Source organism: Acinonyx jubatus, chromosome B3 (genome assembly GCF_027475565.1).
Source record: "Acinonyx jubatus isolate Ajub_Pintada_27869175 chromosome B3, VMU_Ajub_asm_v1.0, whole genome shotgun sequence".
NCBI classification, from domain to species: Eukaryota; Metazoa; Chordata; class Mammalia; order Carnivora; family Felidae; genus Acinonyx; species Acinonyx jubatus.
The window spans coordinates 116,967,147-116,990,119 of NC_069386.1; the positions used below are offsets into that span (position 1 = coordinate 116,967,147).

A 22,973-nucleotide genomic window follows, 5' to 3' on the forward strand; every position below is an offset into this window, starting at 1 on the left:
AGGTTTCCGACATGCTGTAAATTTCCCCAACTTTTTCATTATCTGCAATTTCTTTATGACTCGTGAATCGGAGTGGAGAGAGAGTATGGATTTACAGCGGAGATAAACATGTCCATAAAGTCTGTATCTGTGTCAGTAATTGTACTGCTGTCAGTGACTGTCCTGTTTTACAGGCCTCTCTTGGGAAAGGAACAGGCTTCACTACCAGCAGCACTGAAATGCTTGCTTTGATTTGCATTAACTTGCTGGGAGACTAGGTAGGAATGGTGGGATAGGAATTGATACTGGACCTTGGCCTCTTGTTTGTTTAAAGTCAGATGACATTGTGTTGGATAACTGTGTATTGAAAATAGAACATAGACAACCTTTGCTTCCTAAGTGAAATGCAACTTTATTGATACAGATGTGAAAAAATCTCTTCTAAGTTCATGTGCTTTTAAGATGACTTCCCATTTTCTGTCCTTGTTGTTAATGAAACTTCCATCTTTCCATTTATCTTTTATTTGAAGTAAAACACAGGATTTCTCTTTCAGAACACTCAGCCCTCAAGAGTGGGGCAGCTAGAGTTTTCATGACGTTCCAGATTTTCCATCTGCCATGTCTTAATTCTCAGCTGGTAATGTCTCTTTGCTGATTGCTTGAAGTAGGGTGCACTCAACCATTTGCCGTGAGAAAGGAAGGCTTAAAACAGAGACAAATTCTTAATATTCCGTCTTTAAGGACGCTTCAGGATTTCTCTAGTGTTTCCTTAGAGCAATTGTGAAAGAAACCAAAGAGAACCCTTTAAAAATAGGTGGAGAAGCAAACACACAGAATTTTCTTCTAGTACATTTGATACTGGAGCACACCCCTCAAGAATCAAAACTGTTCTTGCGTACCCTGAACCCTCTGCAAGGTAGTTTAAAAGAGTAGTAGGTGGCGGTACAGTTCAGCAAAGAGAGGATAAGATGCAGGATAAATCTCAGTCCTTAGTCATCCCGCACATCCAAGTAATGTGGAGAGTTTTCTAGTTGATTTTTCCAAACCTTTCACTTCTCTTCCTTCTTCTGCTTGCATTCTTTTTGCCATCTTTCTACTAGTAGATGGGAGAGGGAAGATTAAAGGAGATGATATGATACAAGATTGTTTGGCTTCTTTCCAGAAGCTGTGGTGAAAAAGTATGGCTAGAGAAAATTATAGCTAAAATGAGATGTGAAATTATCTGTGTTTTTGATTCTCTGTCTCTCCTGTTGCCATAATAGAGTTTCTTCTTACTCAACAAAGGGTCAACTACTTTCTTTGGGTGAGAGAGATAAGTTGCTGAGGCCCCTTTGGAAGTCAGCCCTTGCCTTTCTTTAGACTAGGAACCCTTTGTCACTCACTCTCTTCTTTCCCATCACACCTAGCAGTGCTCCTCATGGAGTAAGTTACATCGTTAACCTGATTCAAGTTTGGGAAAACTTCTAGTATATGGCTTACTAGATCTGGTTTAAAAAACATACACAATAACCTGAAAACCAAACAAACAAAGCCACAATTTAACTTGGTGCTGTAGCTTCCAGTTTTGTTTTATGAACTTAAAAAGTTTTCTTTAATGAATGCCATATTGGAAGTGTTCAACATCCATTTTGGTGTAGGCCTTTATTTTTCCTTTTGTCTTTTATCCATTTTATACAAGCTGGTTGTCAGCACAAGTTTGGGCTAAGTTAAGGACTTTCACCTATATGCCTGCTCCATTAGTCAGAAGGAGATAGCTCTGTAAAAATAAGCTTTTTTTTTTTTTAAGTTTATTTATTTTGAGAGAGAGAAGAAAGAGTGTGTGGGGGAGGGGCAGGGCTAGAGGTAGACAGAGGATCCCAAACAGGATCTGTGCTGTCAGCACAGAGCCCAACATGGAGCTCAATCCCATGAACTGTGAGATCATGACCTGGAGTGAAATCAAGAGTCAGACAGATGCTTAACCAACTGAGCCACCCAGGTACCCCTAGAGTAATAAGCTTTCTGATTGCTCAGATTAAGAGGCTTGTTATCACTAAGACTATTACTGCCTCCTAGAAAATAGTTTTATAGGTGGGGAGAGTATAGTGCACTAGCTTCCTGTGCACGGGAAGCACTTTTCTTCTGGTTGGAGAGAAATAGTTCATGGTTGTCTGCTTCTGTTTCTGCTGCTGTCAGCTGTCAAATTCAGTAAAAACAAGGGTCTAATTAGCCAACAGTCTCAGTGTTGGAGGATAATAGCATTGACAAAGAAGAGAGCAACACAATAAAAGATTATTTGAATATGAATTTGTGTACCTGCTCTTCACTGAAATGGCTCCACAGTGGGAATCGATAACTTTGTATTAAAGGGTTAATAAACAAAGACACTGGACAATGATTCCAGAACATGTCTCCAGATTGAAAAACGACTGGCATTTCTTCCTCACTGTCCTTAATCAGGCTGAGAATGGAATCCAAGAGTAGCCAGGCTTGAAACTAAAGGGAGGGCTGGAGTATTGATCTGTTAACTGCTTGTAGAAGGGATCATTCTTGGGTGAAAATCCTCAAGTGGTAGTTTAGTTTTTAAGATCCCAGACTTCCTTGGCTCCATATAGATTAAAAATAGCTTATTTCAGATTATCAAGTAAAAGAATATGAATGCCACAAATAGGTCAGGGAAGAAGTTCCTCTTCACTAACTTAGGAAGAAATGCCGTTAAGTCTTTTCCTCCTGCAGTTCATCTTTGTATGAAAACATTTTAAATACCCCGTAAACCTCCCCCGACCACATACATGCATACATATATGTGTATGTGTGTGTATGTACATGTACGTGTGTGTGTGTGTGTTTAAATTTTTATTTCTCCTTGAACTATTTGGAAGTAAGTTTTAGGTATGAGGCACTTTACCCCTAAACACCTGAGAACACATCTTCTAAGAATAAGGACAGTTTCCTGCATAATACTGCTTACGTCCTGTAGCTGCAAAATATCTAATATCCTTTCACATTCAGAATTCCTCAGTTGTTCCTAAAAATCTTGTGTAGTTTTTTTTTTTTCTTTTTAAACCAAGATCCAGTCAAGAGTCAAGCATTGCAAATGTCAGTGCATTCTTGGTAAAACATTTAGTACTAAATTCTACACACCAGCTCTTTTAATAAATATTTACCAGAGGCACCTGAGTGGCTCAGTTGGTTAAGCGTCTGACTTCAGCTCAGGTCATGATCTCACGGTTCGTGGGTTTGAGTCCCGTGTCAGGCTCTGTGCTGACAGCTCTGAGCCTGGAACCTGCTTGAGATTATGTGTATCCCTCTCTCTCTGCCCTTCCCCCGCTCATGCTCTGTCTCTGCCTCTGTCTTTCTCTCTCTCAAAAGTAAATAAACACTAATAATAATAATAAATATTTACCAGTTTTTTCTATGGTGAACATGTATTTACTCAAATGACTATCATTTTCCTCTAGAATATTGAATTTCAAGCTCTCTCTATAGGGGGGCCAGCTTTATCAAGCTTCTTTAATCTGTTTCTGGTATTCTCCCCTTCTGCTAACCAAATTAGCTGTAGAATTGATCTCTCTCCAATAACTACTCCATTCTGCAGTCAGAGTAATGTTTTTGAAACACGATGACATGTGACTTTATTCCCTTCTTAAAGCCCATCAATGGCTTCTCAATTGCTCTTCAGAAAAAAATAAGAAATCTTTAACTTGGCCTTGTTGCTCTGTGTGATCTGGCCTTTCTCACACCATGCACATCTCACACCATGCTTCCCTCTCTTACCATGGGTTCTACAAATTCCTCGTGAGGCAAAAATTAAGTAACGAATCCATCCGGGGAACACATCTTGGGAGAGATGAAGCTTGGAAGTACACCTTGATGGCTAATATTTGCATATGAGAGGAAGGAAGATACTTCAGACTGGAAGCAGTTTTTGAGTATGGGTTGGTTAGAGTACTAGAAAGTGTGGAGGAGCTAAATTGGAAGACCTGAAGGACCAGGCTGAGGGATCATTAGAAGTCTGATAGCTACCTCCAAGGAGAATTGAAGGGCGTGATGATGGGTCCCAGAGACTAGCTAGGAAGCTGTTGCAGTCTAAGAATACAGTGCTGCTTATATTAGATAGGACAGTGTGAATGCAAAAGACAGGACAGTTGAGAGATATTGGGGAGGAAAAATAGGTATTAAGTCGTAACAAACTGGAAGGACACAAGAGTCAAAATGATTTTAAGATTTTAAGCCCCTGTGACCAGGAGAATACAATTCAGGCTGGAAGTGGGGTACAGAGTGTCAAGGCATCATCGAAGTGAATTACGTAAGCACCTATCACTATTATAAGCTAGAAGATTCTGGATATCAAGTCTGTTAGTTAGGATAAGGTTCAACTATGTGAACTGTGGCTTACACAGAGTAGAACTCTTTTCCACAAAAAGGAAGGCTGGAGGTTGACAGGCCCAGGCTGGTAGGACACAGTCAGAGTGTCATCAAGGACCAAAGCTTCTTTCTTTCCACTCCACTTTCTTAGTGGTTTTCAGCTAAAGGATACTTCAAAATACAGGGTGACTACTAGAGCTCTAGCCATCAGGCCTGAGGTGTAGGCCAGGAGAAGGTAGGAAAGAAGAAGGGCAAAGGGCGGTGGGAGGGGGTCCCACAGAGCTGACTTCTTTTTTTTTAAGCAGCTTTCTAGAAGTGCCATAGAACTTAGTTGTCTGCACCAACCTAGCTGCAAAAGACTGTCATCTTTTATTCTGGGCTATGGTTTTGCTGGCTAGAAATTAGGGGTTTTGTTAATAAGGAGGAAGAGAATAATAGGTATTGGGATAAGCAATCAACATTCTCTGTCACAGGTAACAAGACACCTGTGCAAGAGCAATGACTGGTCAGTAGAAGTAGAAGAATGTGAGGTGATGGCCATGTTGAGAAAGCTCAGAATTAGTGATTTTAGAGGTGTATGAATGGTTGTTCATCTGTGAATTAGGCTTCATTCTTATACTTTACTGATTATGTTGTATGAATTATAAACAAAAGTTAAGGATTGATTGTGTTTTCTTTACCATATGGTATGCTTGGTATTCCAAAAGTCAGTAAATTCATACCCATGAGTCCTTTTAAGGGATCTTGCAGAGCTTTTCTGGGGGGTGGGGGTGGGGACAGCTATTTTTCCAAGGAAGTAAACAGAAAAATCTCAGCTTTTTAAAAAATCTTTAGGAGGCAGATCACTCAAGAAATGGTGAGCTTTTAGTAGTGACCCTTTTTATGGTCAGTTTATTAATATGTATATCTACTAAGCAGGTTCTGTGTAGATATTTCTAGTTATGAAGTGAAACACTTGGTTCTCTGATTTCCATATATTTATCAAAGCAGATTCTAAGAGATTTAAAAAAAAAAAAAAAGATTGTTTCAGTAAAATTTTCTTTTTACTGGCCTAGTGATAGCGAATCCAAGTGCTGATTTTTATTTTTGCTGTGTCTCACATAGCCTTGATTATAATAGGGCATCAGTGTTGTTGAGTGGATGGTTGAGTTACTTCTGAAGCCCAATATGATGTAAGCTCTGGTAATATTTAGAAGTTAAAGGCAGTCTTTATTGTTTAACATAATCAAATTTACTTTATAGCCAGTAAAAAACCTTTAATATCTTTTATTAATATATAATTATATTATTAGTATAATTATATATTAATAAATTACATATTAATATAAGCTATATTTACAATGGCTTGATTGCTAGTTTTAACAAAAACTAACCCCAAGAATACCTTTCAGCAAAATACATGAAAATAGAGTCATTTAGAAGCATTTTCTGAAAACTTAACCCAAAATGCCAAATAAATCTTTTAGGTTTATGCTGCTTAGAATAGTAAAACTTGCATTTTACTTAATATTTAAAGATGACTTCTTAGCACTTTGTCTATTGCAGAATGTGCATGATTTTGCCCTACTTCTGGTGACTGGATTCTCATCCTTTCAATAGGATCAATATTAAGCCAGCCTTCTTTACCTCCTCGATCCATATTAAACCTGTCTTGGAAAGAGTTCGTTTATTGGATAATATACACCGGGGCTCTATGACAATATCTTTTGCTGCCTCATTAACTCTGGAGCATTAGAACAAGATAAAAATGCCCTAAAGCCTCTTATCTGATGTCTGGTGTAACCTGCTGAAAGCAGGAGTGCCATTAGTTTATGTTAGAAATCAAATGGCCCTCTCCAGTGCAGGAAGTACTGATTAAACCTGAAGTGTCCCTGGAGGACTCTACAGCTGTCACAGGGGTGGTGGCTGTCCCTCACCAAAAGAGAAATCTGGGCCAGAGGTCCCAGGGGGGTGGTGCTTTAAGAACTAGCACGTGGCTGCCCCAGCTGTTCTGCTTTGCCTAATGAATTGTTTTACAAGAAGAGGCTGGGTATTGTCATCACAAGCTGCCTTCCTTAGAGACTGGAGCAGGCCAAATAATAAGTAATGTTAGTGATGGTAATTGAAATGTGATGGCTCTCCTGGGACCATCACAGCCCTAGAGCTGGTTGGCACTTGTGGATTCTTGTGCTACCAAGGCCCTATTTGAAGTGTGCCTTATTTTTTTTTTTTTCAATTACATAATAATGTGAGTTTTTTTTTCTCTCCTCCTCACTATAGAAATTCATTGACAGAAGCAGTCTTAGGAACATTACAGTAGTGGCTTTAAGTACAAAAAGAACAGCTTTGACTTTTTCATTTAAATTATCAACACTGCAACAGTTAAGGACTACCACATATTCTTAGTCTCTTGGAGATCACTGCAGAAATCTCTCTAGGCTACACTTTTGATTTAAAAAATTTTTAAATAGCATAGTAGGATATAAAGTGGAAAGTAAAAACCTTGCTTGCTGAACTTACCAGAGGTAACCACCAAAACATTTTCTATGCATAATCAAGTTTATTTATGTTACCACATACAGATGAGATCATAATATATGTACTGTTTTGTGCCTTACTTTTTCACCCCGCAGTATATCTTGGATATCTTTCCACAGCGATACAGATAGATCTACCCCATTGTTTCCTAATTGCTGCATAGAATTTTATTGTATTGATGTACCAATTCTAGACTCTTACTGGATAGTTTGACCTGGACCCATGGGTGAATATTTATTGTACCAACTGGTTGCACTCATTGATTTGTATTCTATGGTTCACCCTCTCACATCAGTGATTTTCCTTTCTTCAGGGATGTTCCAGGACATTTAAAATAGGAAACAATGGAGGTAAAACTTTTGGGGAGGGATAGTGTGAGTCTTGTCATAGACCACCAGCTGGACATATGTGTAGTGATATGTGCCCTATTGCATATTTTAAGTTTTTTGCTTAGTCCAGATAGGTGAGGAAAACAAATAGCCTTTAATGGATGTTGTCTAAGGCATCGACTGGAGGCTTCCTCTCAAATTGAATGAGTGTTTTCTTCCCTAATTTTCTACTTCAGATGTTCCAAGTATCAAGTTATGAATGCATTAATGGACTTGGGAAATGATTTGTCAGCACGTGAAAATGAGGACTTAGGTTTATTGTGTTAACAGCTTGGCTAACAAAGCAAGTTTGTACCTTGTGAACTTTAGGGACCTTGCTGGGAGTGGCATGTGATGAATGAAGCAAAGCAATTTTCCAAGAATATTTCAGGTCAGTGACGGAAGAAATCACTTGTCTTCTTGGGTAAACCAAAACCTAATTTTAGTTGCATCTGCCTTCAATAGGACCTTTGCAAATCGATAGAAATTGGCACTTCCATCTAAAATGGGAACATTATGTGTCTTTTAACTGAAAGCCCTTTAGTCTCATTTTCTCACCTCTTCAAAGTTCTGATTTGCCCAGTCGTTATTGAAGAGATGTCATACTTCTAAGTTGTGAAATGCCAACTAGTTTTGTTTCAAGTTTCTTCTACAGTGTTTTCCTCTCCTTGATGCATTCGAATTGATGCACGATGCTTAACTTAATAATTGGAGGCTATTAATAACAGTTACTATTTATACATGATTTACCTCTTGTCCAAGGCTTCAGTAGATTCTTGGGACATATGGGTGTATACTGAGATTTCAGGGGCTCTTGTGGGCTATTGGAGATTCTCTAGACTCATGCTGTTCAGAATGGTAGCCACTAGCCACATGCCATTTAAAGTTAAATTAATTAAAATAAAATAAAATTAATTTAATTTCTCAGTCACACTAGTAAATGCTTAGTAGCCATGTGCAGCTAGTAGCTACCACACTGGACAGCACAGAGAACATTTCCATTAACATTACTCTAAAGGTTGGCGAACTATATAGCCCACAGCCTGATTTTGGGTTCCCTGTGAACAAAGAATGGTTTTTACATTTTTAAAGGGTCATAAAATAAAACAAAAATCAGAAAAATAGGAGACAAAGACTGAGTGTGGCCTGCAAAGCCTAATGTATTTACTACCTGGTCCTTTATAGGATAAGTTTGCTGACCCTTTGACCTGTGCCTCCTTCTCTTAATAACATTTCAGCTTTCTGATCAAGTTAAGGTTAGGGGTTTCCCTAAGCCATCAGAAGATTGTGAATCTATTAAGCAAATTAGGCAAATTGAGGCACAAAGTTTTTTACTGTAGATAGACCACAGAATGAGTCCAGAGCTTACACAAATCAGTTCCCTGGAGCTAGCACAAGTGGGATGAGCTTTGAAATAGGTAAAATTCTTTGTAGTATAAATGATCAACTCGCAACAGCTTTTTGAATAATACCTACAGTGTAACAGAACAACATTCTGATTTTGTACACTATCTTGTGACTTTCAAGTATTCCTCCTCCCATCTTACTCTGAAAGAAATAGAATGAATACATTTCAACAGATGCACTTGACCTTTCAACAAAGAATTTACCATGAAGATTTTTAACTGTTCAAATAATTTTAACTGTCAAATTATTTCACCCAGTCTCTCCTTGGAAGAATGAAGCAGAAAGATGCTTCTGCTGGTATTCTCTACATCTGAGAGATAATCTTCCCTTGCCAAATGTAGCTAGCAGTTTCTCATTAAATGTAAAGCTTATGAAATCTGCTATAAAAGTGAGCATCTGGCACTTCTGTGGAAAATTATAGAGTCAACTTGTTGCTGTCAAGATAGGACCTTGGTATTCATGAGCGGACTTTGTGATTTCCCAAGTTTGTGCTAACCCATACTATTTTTCCTCTAAAATACATTAAGGTTCATTTGAAAAAAATTAAGGTATCCCTTTGGCTTTTTGATGTGAATTATTCCATAATTAGAAATAACTCAAGTAGTGCTCCCACTAAAATAAATGTTATACTACAATACATTGAATTATTGGTAGAAGCATTAATTTGAACTTGCCTGAATCTTCAGATTTAAGATAGTGATATCACATTATTATGGATTGTGTGATGAGATCATGAAACGTACTGAACCCCAGAAAAAGTCACATTTCAACATTAGCCTTGTCAAAAAAAGCAAGTGGTAAAGGAGATAAGGAAGAGAATTGTGAGATAGTAGAGAGGAAACCTTGATGAAGTCTATCTTCTTTTTCTTTTTAATGTTTATTTATTTTTGAGAGAGAGACAGAGTGTTAGCAGGGGAGGGGCAGCGAGAGAGGGAGACACAGAATCTGAGCTTTCAGCACAGAGCCCAACACAGGGCTCAAACTCATGAACCGCGAGATCATGACCTGAGCTGAAGTCAGATGCTTAACCGACTGAGCCACCCAGGTACCCCGAGTATGACTTCTTTCTAAAGGACAGTAAGAATGGTAGCTATGTTTTGCTTTTATTCACTGGTACAAAATCAGTGAAAATTTTATTACTTAAGGTTGTATTCATTGATCATCACTGGTTATGGTTTCTAGTAGCAATTTCCCATGGTAGAACTTTGACTAAATTTATGGAAACTCCCCAGATTTGTTCTAATCTTTCAGTGCCATCCTCTTTGCCATTCTTTTTTTTTTTTAACTTTATTTATTTTTTAGTAATCTCAACATCCAATGTGGGGCTCAAACTCAATGATTTCGAGATCAAGAGTCACAGGCTCTTCCATCTGAGGCAGCCAGGTGCCCCCTCTTTGCTATTCTTTGCCAAATCATCTCTAAGTCTTCTTGTTCTTTCAGTTCTTCCATGTCACTTTTATGTGTGCCCTCCAAACCTTTGCCATCCTCTTGTCTCACTAGTATTAATAGCATACTCCTCTTCGTTGCCTGTGAAAATAAGCTTCTTGAAGCCATACACTGCCTTCTTATAAGGCATGCTAAGTAAGAATCCAAAGATCACCCAGTCTCCAGTAAGAGATCCCATGATACTTTTTTTAATATTTAAAATTTTTTTAAATATTTATTTATTTTTGAGAGAGAGAGAGAGACAGAGTATGAGTGAAGGAGGGGCAGAGAGAGACGGAGACACAGAAGCCAAAGCAGGCTCTGGACTCAGAGCTGTCAGCACAGAGCCAGACATGGGACTCGAACTCATGAGTTCGACTGAGCCACCCAGGCGCCCCATAATATTTCTTATGTAATCAAGGATGTATCTCTACTAAAGCTGGCTGTTACCAAGTTTGAGATCTTTGTCCATGGCATTTTATGATGCCAGTCAAAGTACGGCAAAGACATATACCATGGGCTTGTATTTTACACTCCAGCTGAAAAATCAGAAACATTAAGAGGAGGGAACATCGACTTGAGATTTAGAGTTGCAAACCATAGCCATTAACGATGGCCTTGCACATTGTCCATGATGAGGAGAAACTAAAATTTAAACTTGAGAAATTAGATAGTTCTCCAATCCTGCCATAAAGTATTTATAAGACCAATCCCAAAACGACCCTGTATCTGAGGCTTTTATATTGACCTATCCATATTTGGAAAGGAATTCTTTTTATGTCCTGAGGTTCTCAGATTAGTAGAACAAACTTAATTTTTGCACAAAGTCTACCCATTACTGCAAAGTAGATGAGGTAGCCTGATCTTAAACTCTGCAAACTATAAGGATATCTGGGCATCTGGGTTTTTCCACCACCGAATTCCCAGCACTTCTTACAGTTGGTACGTTATAAATGTCTCTTGTCCAATAATTAGGTGTTTACCTTTCCTCTTTCATGATTCATGTTTACAAAGGCATTTTTCTTTTCATATTTGTGTTAAACAATTTCTTGTTATGATTGATTAACTCTTCCTTTTTATGAACCTTTAACCTCACATTTTCTCCCAAATCACATTGTGGTCATGAGTCCTGTGTTTCCTGTACCATCCTCACTGCCTTTTCAGCTTTCATTTTTCTCTTTTCTGATGAACATTTTTGGTAAAAGCTGGTGCACTTGCTAAAACATTCCCACGTGCCGCTGAATTTGTGATGGAACTATTTGTGTCATAGATGTGAGCCAACCCAAAGAAGTATAAAAATAAAAGATGGGTATCTTTTATTCCAAATTTGTAGAAACTTCTAAACCTCTCCAGTTTGCATAGTGTTATCTTTACTATGTATAAGAGTACCGCTAGGGAATGTCGCAGTCACAATGGGATGCTGGTGGTAAGTGGACTGCTAGGCCCACTAACTAGCTGAATGTTTTGTGTGTTGTTTAGATTAGTTTAGATTAGTTCTTCAGCAAAATTGCAAGTAAACGCCTGTGTTATATTGGCTTTCATGCTTTTATAGTTGAAATCCCACAGATATTAAAGACTTAGATTCCTATACTGGTAACAATTATGAGTTGTTTAGAATAACTTGTTTTCCGCCTAAGTATAAAGTATAAAGAAAAATTCAATTCTTGTGTAATGGAACTATTCAGCATTGTATATAATACTGCTGTCTGCTTTTCTCTGGAATATTTTATAACACTGTTAGAAGAAGAATAAATGGTTTTTTGCCTAAAAGGAGACCTAACAATTCTTTAAATTAATAACTCTGTCCTTAGAGATTATATTTGATTCTGTTTTTATTGTTCACCACCAATGTGTGAAGTGGTCTGTTATCACTTACATTTGCCTTGGTATTTGTAGGGCTCAAACTGTGGGGAGCTCCCAGTTTGCATGATTAACCTTGTAAGGACTGTGGATCCTTCCAAATGTAGGAACTAGTCCTGTACTTTATTTAGGTCAAGAATGAAGCTGGTTTTGCAGAAATTAACAAGCATATCCTAAAACTCACATGGAAATACAAGAGACTCAGAATAGCTTAAAAAAATAAAAAATCTTGAAAAAGAACAAAGTTGAAGGGCTCACAGTCTCAAAATTTTAATACAAAGCTAAAATAATCAAGACAGTGTAGTATTTGCATATGGATGTCCTTATGGATCAATAGAATAGAATTGAGAATCCAGAAACCCTCATATTTATAGTCAGTTCATTGTTGACAGGGGTGCCAGACCATTCAATGGAGGGAAAATAACTTAGCAAATGGTGCTGGGAAAACACAACATTCACCACAAGAACCTAAAATTGAACCCCCTACATCACACCATATACAGTTATTAACTCAAAATGCATTATTGACCTAAATGTAAGAGCTGAAACTGTGAAAATCTTAGAGAAAACATAGGCATAAATCTTTATGACCTTAGATTAGGCAGTGGTTTCTAACATATGATTCCAAAAACATAAGCAGAAAAAGAAAATTAGAAATTGGACTCCATCAAAATGTAAAACTTTTGTGCTTCAAAGATACCATTAAGAAAGTGAAAAGACATGGAGTGCCTGGCTGGCTCAGTAGATAGAGCATGCAACTCTTAATCTTGGGGTTGTGAGTTCGAGCCCTACATTGGGAGTAAAGTTTACTTAAAAAGAAAAAAAGAAAGTGAAAGCCCACAGAATGGGAGAAAACTTTTTAAGTTTGTTTATTTATTTTAAAAAAGAGAGAGAGCACAAGGAGAGAAAGGGAGAGAGAGAATCCCAAGCGGGCTCTGTGCCTTCAGTATGGAGCTCAGTGCGGGGCTCAGACCCACAAATCATGAGATTATGACCTGAGCTGAAACCAAGAGTTGAATGCTTAACTGACTGAGCCACTTAGGCACCCCAGAATAGGAGAGAACTTTTAAAAATCATTTCTGTATTGTTTGATAAGGGGCTTGTATCCAGACTATATAAAGAACTCTTACAGTTCAACAATAAAAAGACAGTAGCCCAGTTTTTAAAGTAGCAAAGGATTTGAATAGACATTTCTGCAAAGAAGATATACAGATGGCCAACAAGCACATGCAGAGATCCTCAGAGATCATTGGGGAAATGCAAATCAAAATCATGAGATACTACTTTGCACGCACTGGGGTGACTATAATGAGAAAGATGGACAATAACAAGTGTTGGCAAGGAGGTAGAGAAATTGGAGCACTTGTGCACTATTGTTAGGAATGTAAAAATGGTGCAGCCATTGTGGAAAACAGTAAAGTGCTTCCTCAAATACTGAAAATGGAATTACCTATGATCCAGCAATTCCACGGTTCTGTGTATATATACCCAAAAGAATTGAAAGGAAGGACTTACACAGATAATTGGTATGCCCATAGCAGCATTATTTGCAGTTGCCAAGAGGTGGGCACAACCCAAGTGTCCATTGATGGATGATTAGATAAACAAAATATGGTATGTACATACAGTGGAATATCATTCAGCTTTAACAGGAAGAAGAATCTGACATATGCTACAACATGGATGAGTTCAAGGATATGCTAAGTAAGACAAGCTAGTCATAACACAAACAGACAAATATTGTATGATTCTGTTTATATGCAGTACCTAGTCAAATTCATAGAGGGAAAAAGTAGAATGGTGGTTGCCAAGGGTTGGGGAAGGGAGAATGGGGAGTTATTATTTCATGGATACAGAATTTCAGTTTTGCAAGATGAAAAAAAAAAGTCTAAACATACATTGCACAACAGTATCACTATACTTAATGACATTGAAATGTACACTTAAAAATGGTTAAGATGATAAAATGTATGTAATGTGTATTTTGCCACAGCTTAAAGGGGGAGCAATTTATGGTATATGAATTCTATTTCAATTTTAAAACAAATCATTTAAGAAAAAGAAGAATACAAAAATACGAAACCAGTCTAGGAAACCCAAAAGGATTTGAAGAAGTCCATTATATGCCTGCTCCTAACTGAAGGCCTTTTTTTTTGAAGTATAATGATTTTGTATTCCACTTCCTTCAATTCATGAATGAGTCTTTTCTACCTCTCACCTTCTTTTATTCTTTCCTGAAGTAGATTTGAAATAATCTCTTGATCATCCTTGGTACTTATTGTAACATCCGACTTTACTGTGGGGTCACATATATTTCTTAGGATTTAGATATTATAATAAATAAACATTTATGTATGGCCTGCGATGAAAAGCAATGTGCCAGACCCTGGATGTCAAAAATACATAAACTCTTGTGTTTATAATCGATTAGCGTGACAAGGCAGGTATATAAAAAGATCACCGTATGAGAGAACATGTACTAAATGCCACGTGAGTACCATAGGAGTTCAGAAATGAGAGATCATAGTGGGATGAAGGTGGTTGGGTAGCGTCTTTTTATTTACTTATTTTTTTACTTTTTTTAATGTTTATTTTTATTTTTGAGAGAAAGAGACAGAGTGCAAGCAGGGGAGCGCCAGAGAGAGAAGGAGACATGGACTCTGAAGCAGGCTCCAGGCTCTGAGCTGTCGGCACAGAGCCCGACGTGGGGCTTGAACTCATGAATCGCGAGATCATGACCTGAGCCTAAGTCGGACGCTCAACCGCCTGAGCCACCCAGGTGCCCCAGGGTAGAGCCTTTTTTTTAAAAAAAAAAAGGAAGTGGAATTTAAACTTGAATGAAAGAAATAAATTTTATATATCATCATCGGCAAATTGGTTTCCTCCTCACTGTAAGATTCTATGTAAAATGCAACATTCCATGTCGCAGTTACTATTTGATTAGCCTGCACAAATCCTTTTCTCTCATATTCATTTCCCTTGCTGGTTGCCCAGACTTTCTAGCACAGTAAAAGGCATTGCCTGTCTGTCTGTTCGTTCACATACAGACCAGTAATTAAGTGTGCAGGGAGGCAAAGTAACCTTACCTCAAAATTTGGCCACCGAGCCATGCAGTAGCCTCTCTGGGTTTACCTTGTTAAGCCTGTAAGTGGTAACAAAGAGATAAAGTAGCCACTGTCGAGCATCTTTGGCCTAGGATGAGTTTGACCTGCACTTTGACAATGATTTTGATTATTTCTGCTTTCTATGTTGAATGGATTTATCAGAGTCTCAAAGACCCTTAATTTAAAAAATATATTGACTTTTTTTGTTGTTGTTTTTTAGTCTTCTACATGCTGAATGTTAACCTCCTTATGGCATGCAGTGATGATTTCTGAATTTTGATTAGGCACAACTCAGTGTTGAAGCACTGAAGCAGTTGGTTACTACTGCAGCTAATTCTTGGTTAAATAAACAAGAGTCCTGGGGCGACTGGGTGGCTCAGTCGGTTAGGTGTCCAACATCGGCTCAGGTCATGATCTCACGGTTTGTGAGTTCGAGCCCCACGTCGGGCTCTGTGCTGACAGCTCAGAGCCTGGAGCCTGCTTCGGATTCTGTGTCTCGCTCTCTCTGCCCCTCCCCTGCTTATGCTCTGTCTCTCTCTGTCTCAAAAATAAATAAACCATTAAAATATAAAACAAACAAATAAGAGTCCTTTAAAAAGATTAGCCAGAACAGTTTTAAAACCCACAGCAGCACTGATGTATATCAGTTTTGGCTTGGCATACTTTGACCCAGGGCTGTGCAGTGTTTTATTACCCTCAGCTACATAAGGACACATACTTATAGCACCACTTTTGTAGCATATATTTTTATAACTCTACAAAATGATTAGACTGACGTAGAGCAATTCTCTAAATTCATAGGTATTAAAATATTCTGGCAGCTGTCTCCTTTTTGCCTTTAAGTTGAGACATCATGATGAGATAAGACTGTACCAGTGCTGATAGGTACAAGAATGTAGTTCAGCATGGTATTCTCACATTATTGACAAAAGTCTTTGTCACTGTAAATAGGAGAAATCTTGGAGGAAGTGTTCCCATTATAGTAATTCCAGTTCAATTCTACTAATAGTGTTTTTCAGAAACTTCTTTACATTAAAACACATTCCATGTAGTCAGATAGGAAGGACGTTATAGTATTAAAATGTCTCTGAATTCTAACTAAAACAGCTTGTGCTGAAAAACATACAATATCTGGGAGTTTGAGGTATTTATTAGGGTTTAGAGAGTGTTTAAGAGAACCTGAATGGGAGAAACTTCCTGGTAAATTGTTACTAGGGTACAGTGACATGGGATACAGACTCAAAATAGGCTTCTAGCATTCTGTGGACTATATAGGTCATAGTCCACAAGGGGGAACTGAGAGTCTGGGAAGGTCTCAGTTAATGAGACCTCTGGTAATGCTTTCCAGTGAGCAACCCTGTGGCCTCTCTTCCCCTAAGTAGTCCCGAACTGCTTCCAGGTGTCTCAAATTTTTCTAACTGGGAACAGTTTAACAGTTTCCTTTTTTTTTTTTTTAATGTTTATTTATTTATTTTGAGAGAGAGAGAGATCATGAGTGGGGTAGGGGCAAAGAGAGAAAGAGAGAGAATCCCAAGTGGGCTCCGTGCTATCAGTGCAGAGCCCGATGCAGGGCTTGAACTAGCAAACTGTGAGATCGTGACCTGAGATGAAATCAAGAGTCGGATCCTTAACTGACTGAGCCACTCAGGCGCCCCAGGAACAATTTCCAATTGAAAGATTCGCCCTTTGCTAAGAAGTGTGAGACTTTATTTATTTATTTATTTATTTTTAAGAAGTGTGAGACTTTAAATGGCAAATGATTGTGGATACAACCATTGTGAAAAACAGTGCAGCAGTATCTTCTAAGGCGGATGATACATATACCCTGTGACCCAGTATTTCCAGTGCTATATATATATATATATATATATATATATATATATATATATATATATACACACACACACACACACACACACACACACACACGCACACTCTAGAAATAGAAATGCTATACCAAAACATGTATAGAAAAATACTCAGAACAGTGCTATTCATAATAGACCCAGACTAGAAACAATCCAAGAGTTCATTGACAGTAGAATGAATAACTAAATTCTGATGTATTCACATAATAGAATACTATATAGCCATGAAAATGAACATGTTGCTACATGCAACAACATGAATGAGTCTCAGGAATATAACACTGAGTAAATGAAGATAAACACAAAAAGAGTACATATTATACAATATCATTTGTATAAAGTTAAAAAACAAGCAAAGCTAATTTATGTGATATAAATCAAAATAATGATTACATTGCAGGTATGGTGTTGGCTGAGAGGGGCCAGGAGGAGGGAGACTTCTGGGGGGCTGGTAATGGTTCTCTATAAAGATCTATATTGTTGTGTGTTCATTTTGTGAAATTCCTCACACATATACCTCTGATGTTTCCTTTTTTCTGTGTATATGTTATACTTTAAAAGTTAACTAAAAAAAATTTTTTAAGGCAAATAGTGGCTGAAATAAAAATTGAAAGTAATTCACTCAAGTCTAATAGCTAGTCGAATGTTAAAATGAAATGCTTGCTCTCAAAGCCATTCTGGTTTGATAGGGGAAGCTCGCACAGAAAGTTCTCAAGCATTAGTAGTATTCCAGCCAGATTTCAAAATATTGCTTAAAGCAGGGCCTTACATTATTGGGTGAGAATAATAGCACTTATTTTGTAGGGTATTTTTGTCATGCGTAGCTGACATATACAACTTTTTGTGCCTTCAAAGTTGGCTTTTATAAACATCTTTAGTATTAAAAATTTTGTTCCCAGAGAGTCACTAAATGAGGTATCACTGTAATAGAGAAAGAACAGTGATAAATGTGATTCAGTAGATGGCAGTATTCCCTTTGTAGGTGTTAGTCAAAATGTGGATACATGGGGGTAACTCCAAGAAACTTTCTTCAGTAAGAGTGGTAAAGGGTCACCTGCTGGGACAAGTAGACCAGAAAGAACATTTTAATATTTTTGTTCATTTGTTATTTCATATATTACTAGGAACTATTTTGAATGGACCCATAAGATGTAGAGTCCACAAATGTAGAGGACATATTTTTCCACATAAATCCTAGAATGATAGCCTGCAATTGGTAGTTTGTTTGATGTAGTATGGCTTTAAGTGGGTGTTAATGCATGGAATATTCAGGAAGGATTTGAGCAGTGTCTTTTTTTTTTTTTCAGTCTTGTATGTGGGAATATTTATATGTCAAGATTGAGATAATGACTAACTGCCTTGGACAAAGATGTCAATGAAATTTATTGATGAGGAGATTAGGGTGCACTTGAGCATAAATTAAAAGAAATATTAAAGTGATTGGCCAGTCTGTTTTTGTTGGTTATTTTAATACAAATCAAATGTTTTTTGAATAGTCTCTTTTTTCAGATTGAAATTTTCTTAAAATGGTAGCGCTTGATGAAAGCAGTGGGGTTTAAGAAATCCTGTGGCATTATAAGGGTTTTAGTTGTAAGGAGTTTGACATGGATTAGAGTGATATGACAGAGAAGTCAAGAGTTATCAGCCAAAGGACAGAACGTGCCTGTGGTGCAGAATGGAAGGCCAGTGAACAAACTAGCCAGTGAGAGTCAGAAGAACTACATTCAAGTCCTGATGTTGCTCATTATTAGCATTGACCTTGGACAGGTTATTTAGCATGCCTAATTTTTCTTATCTGAAATATAGGTGATAAATAACTGCTGTACCTTCCATACAGGTTGTTAAGTGCATCAAGTAGGTGCAATGTCTGTAAGGATGCTGTGTTAACGTTAATGAACTCTGTAGATGGACTCCGCATTGTTTTTATACTGTTCAAGTAACTTTTTGTCTCCTCAGGTTTTTCTGCCTGTAGTCATCAGGTGCCAGCTGAGAAACATTGATAAGCATAGCTTCAACAGCCATCATTATAGGAGTACCTACTAATAGGTACTATGCTAAGTGCTTTAAATGCATAGTTTCCAAAGCCTCACAACTGTGCAATGAGTAAGTTGGACCATTGACTCCATTTTATAGTTCACAAAGGTTTGGGCTGACCCAAGAGCTGTGAATCAAGCCCATGTCGTCTGACTTCACAGCAGTTGTTTGTAGTATGTGATGCTATACCTGCCATGATGCACTTTAGTTTTTGCTTTTCCCTACCTAGTATTTCAGAAGCCAGGGCCACACATAGTATTTTTATGTATTGGGCAGTTCAAGTAAAGACATCCTTAAAAGAAAATTTTATTACGTTTCACTTTGGAGATATTAACAGAATCCTAATGTATGCAGTTGTTAATTTGGGAATGGAGAGGGTTGGTGCTCTTGACTTGAGCCTGTTTCATCTTGAGCCAGAGCACATACAAATCATTTCTTGATGGTTCAGACTCAAGGAGAGGAATAGTAACATCAACACAACCCAAAGTAACATCAGCACAACCTAAAGAGTGTTAATAGTTGGTTTGAGGATATATTGATTTTCTTTGCAAACACCTCTCCCAGTTACTTATTTTTTCATATGACAGCTGCTGTGTGTTGTTTTTTGTTTTTTTGGGTTTTTTTGGTATATTTTTCTGTGTGTGTGTGTGTGTGTGTGTGTGTGTGTGTGTGTGTGTGTGTATTTTAGGGGGCTTTCCATTTCTTGTAATTATAATACTGATATTTTGCATAGAGATAACATTTTTGGGAGAATCATGATAACTAAATATACTAATAACTAAATACGTTTTTGGTGTTCCTATCAGGTAAAGACAAATAAATATGAATATCTTCATTTTACTTACAGTGTTTTTAATGAAAAATGACTTTGAGAGTGTATCTTCAACTTTCTCTTATAAAAATATAAAAATTACTTATTCATGTTTTGGCCACCTTGTAATTTAGTTTATAAATTATCACTTTCTGTTTTTTAGATCAATTTTTGAATTTCAGAATAGTTTTAGATATTTATGGGAAAATTACAAAGGACAGCTTCCATATAACCCACACACAGTTTACCCTATTATTATTATTATTATTATTATTATTATTATGGTACATTTGTTACACATTTGTTAACAATTAGTGAACTTTTTTGGTTTGTTTAACATTTTTCCCTATACTTTATTCCAATTTCCTTAGTCTTTCCCTAATGTTCTTTTCTTGTTCCACAGTCCAATCCAGGATACCATAATTACGTTTAGTAATCATACCTCCCCATAGGCTCCTCTTGGCTGTGACAGTTTATTAGGCTTTCCTTGATAACCTTGACAGTTTTAAGGAGGACATACTGGTCCAGGTACATTGTAGAATGTTCCCCAATTGGGGTTTGATGTTCTTCTTACAGTTATGGTTTGCCTTTCACTGCATATACTAGGTTATGCAGGGAGGCTGCTCTTAATCATAGTGAACTCTGAGAAGGCAGATTGGGATTTGAAAATATTGGCTGTGGATAACCCACACAGAGATAAGCATTAATATTCTTTGTTGGCATTGAAACATTGGCTACATTCGTTATATTTTTTGTATTTTATGCTTTTTCAGAAGAAGTCAGTCCTAATTCTGGCTGAAAACGAGTCTAGGTTGCATGATCTGCTCATGTCCCTAAAACCATTTCTTTTCTAATTGCACCTGTTGGGGCAGTTAGCATTGGTTTAAATGTTACTCTTTAGAGCTTTATTTACTCTGAATTGGCCTTTTAATTAGTAATGGGCAATTTTGGGTGAATTGTTAATTGATTAGAATTGTGGAAATCATCTGAAAAGCTGTTTTGTCACGACAGCCTAGAATAGTAGAAGATTAAAATGGGGTATGGTTTAGTTACTATTCTAAGATGAATGCTTGAAAAGTATTATTTTCGTGGTTTAGGTTTGTTGGTGTCTTAACTCTGCTGAGAATGATTGTCTTTTAACTCACCGAGTCCTCAATTCTACTCCATTAAGGGCCACTTTTCTGCCAATCAAAAAGCAGCATCCCTGAGATTGATTTTTGTTACAGTGGATAGTAATAGCTGCCTGGTGACAACATTTCAAACTCTTTTATGTAAACAGAAAGCAATCAAATAAGTACTAATCCAAGGATTATGTGGACCCAAATCCCATGGCCAGGAGAAGAATCTCTGCAGTGTATGTCCCTGGCTCTTTGCCTTCTGGTTGCCCCTCTTCTTCCTGGAAAGCTTCCCTGCTGCTGGTGTGCTGGTGCTGCCTGTTAGATTGCAGTATGCTGCGACCAAAACACTCCTGCAGCTCCTGAATGGAATTCAAAAAGACACTTGCATTTCCATAAATAAATTAGGAATTCAGTGGTTTCTTCGGGCTAATCAGGGCAGGCTGATAAACCTTGCTAGCTGTTTAATAAATGAATTGTGACTGATTACCTATTAATATGGACGCCTCAGGAATTCACCCAGGGGGAAGCAGAGCAGTGAAATAGAGAGGGGCATGGCCCCTTGGGAAATCAGGGCTTCATGTTTGCAGCTTAAATATCTCTGTGAAGTATCAATAAGGAGGTAATTGAATTTTGAACACAAACATGAGCGCCGGATGGATGAAAGGGGGAGGGGGGATCTGATCATCTCTTCTCTGCCCCTTCATTCTCCCCTCCCCTTTTCCTTAGAGACCACTCTAGTAAAGATAGATGCTAAATCCATTAAATAAAGATTAGACTCTGTCGTAGTAGAAAATGGCAGCTTAGCTAGATCCCTGGGCAAATTGGGGCCTTTTGCAATACAGAAAATTAAAATATACATTTTTAACAAGTATGCTATCTTCCTGCCATTAATGCCAGGCTAGCTTGTGGGGTTTGCTCCTCCTTCAGATTGGCTTTTGTTTGGACAGATCACTTTCTCTTGTATTAATGCCAATCTTTTCTGTATTCCTGGAGCAGAAGGGGCTGGGTTTATTTATTTATTTTTAAAGCTTCTGTTGAGGCCTTTCCTCTACCATCCTGCTTGCTTGTAATCAGAAGAGTGGGAAGGAGATTAGTGTCCCATGAATTGACGGTAGATAAATGTTCCCTCCCCTTAACTGGTGGGTCCAGAAGAGCCCAATCACTTGTATTTCAGGGATGATTGGAGACTGTACAGCCAAGCAAGAAAAGGGCTTACACACTGAAATAAAAATTGATGTTTTAGATGCTATTTTATTTGGCATTATTTCCTCTAGATAGGGTTATTGATTTGCTTTGTTTTATCTTAAGCCAGATAAAGTCATATTAATGTAGAAAAAGAAGAATTGGCATCATTTGGTTACAAATCATAATACTTACTACCCCTTTGTGAGCAGTATCAGAACACAGGCATCAAACCCTAAATACTTTTGTTTTTGTAGATAAATACCTTGTGTTGGCTTTTTGGACTAACCTTTGTTTATATGTCAATCTACATATTCTGATAATTCTTTCATAAGGCTTCCGTCAGTAAATCTATCAACAAGTATTAATGGAGCATCTGTTAGGTGTGTGGCATTGTTAGTTGCCATAGTCAACAGTGAGGAAGTCTGTCCTCTGCTACCACAAATATTTCTTTAAAAATGAAGCTAATTATGTCCTGTTCCTGCTAATAAAAGTTCTTTGGCTCCTCGGGGTGCCTGGGTGGCTCAGTTGGTTAAGCATCCAACTTTGGCTCAGGTCATGATCTCACGGTTTGTGGGTTCGAGCCCCGCATTGGGCTCTGTGCTGACAGCTCAGAGCCTGGACCCTGCTTTGGATCTGTGTCTCCCTCTCACTCTGCTCCTCCCCCACTCACACTCCGTCTCTGTCTCTCTCTCAAAAATAAATAAACATTTAAAAAAATTTTTTTTGAAGTTCTTTGGCTCCTTGGGTATTATGTATAAGGTAACATTCAGATTCCTCAGGCTTTCACAAAAGGTCTTTCTTAACACCAACCTAGTTTTCTCTCCAGTATAAGCTGGAAAATATACTTATCCTCCAAGGCTATTTCAAATCCCACTCTCTCCCTAGGGATGTAGTGTCTCCCTATCCCCTAGGCAGAGTTACATTTTTCTTATCATTCTGTGTGGGTTCTA

General features: G+C 37.7%; 1 protein-coding gene across 4 annotated transcripts in view; it reads left to right on the top strand.

The window, feature by feature from the left end:
* The window catches only part of LIN52 (lin-52 DREAM MuvB core complex component), a 107,808-nt gene that overhangs the window by 40,320 nt on the left and 44,515 nt on the right, over positions 1-22,973 (top strand). Inside the window, exon 6 of one of the 4 annotated variants that reach the window (XR_008299514.1) lies at positions 18,832-18,978. The exons of the other annotated variants lie outside the window; for them this stretch is intronic. The gene's annotated coding sequence lies outside the window, so the exon portion shown is untranslated. The remainder of the gene's footprint in view (positions 1-18,831; positions 18,979-22,973) is intronic. 4 annotated transcript variants of the gene reach the window in all.